We start from the raw sequence: 744 nt of genomic DNA, 5'->3' as shown, positions 1-744 counted from the left end.
ACGCGTTCTCGCGCAAGCCAATCAGCGAAGAGTTTCTTGACACGTCCAGTTGAATCAGACAATAGAAGAGAGCATTATTGTAGCCGCTGTTATTATATAGGTCTGGAGCATAGAAAACAATTAAAATCAGGTGTGTGAACAATAAAACAATGGTGTGTTCACACCAGACGCGGGATCTAGATTACTCGCGGGATGTTTTTCGTGTCACTCGCGCGAATAAAAACAGCGCGATCAACCCTGGTGGAGATGACTACAATCGCGGTTTTGTATCTGTTGTCAAAAAGTCCCAAATACAAAATACTCACATTAGCCTTTCTCATAACGAGACCTGGTACATGTTTAAGGGTCTCTGCAATCTGGCTTTCAGCATCCATGCTAGTAGACCCAGGTTGTGATTTCATTATTGCCCCTAAATGGTTTAAGTAAAGTTTTTAGAGATGAACAAGTATACTTTACATTTGAACAAACAGGTATTCATCCCATTTGTATTGCAAATCATGTAGAATTCTGTCACTATAATGCAATGCCTCTTGATATTAAATCAAAGATAATTGAAAATACAATAGAATATACAATAAAATAAATGCAAATACTGTTGATTTTTTTATACTTATTAGAACTCGATAAACAGAGAGTTCTTCAAGTCTCCTCTTCCCCTTCCTTCCTTTGAGGCTAAACTGTGACCAAACTTCTGAGGAAGTGATTTTTCTCATGATTCGCCGCACTGTCTCTCCATAGTTTGGT

Source organism: Sinocyclocheilus rhinocerous, unplaced genomic scaffold (assembly GCF_001515625.1).
Source record: "Sinocyclocheilus rhinocerous isolate Xijiao unplaced genomic scaffold, SAMN03320098_v1.1 scaffold928, whole genome shotgun sequence".
NCBI classification, from domain to species: Eukaryota; Metazoa; Chordata; class Actinopteri; order Cypriniformes; family Cyprinidae; genus Sinocyclocheilus; species Sinocyclocheilus rhinocerous.
Note: the sequence above shows the minus strand (reverse complement) of the source record.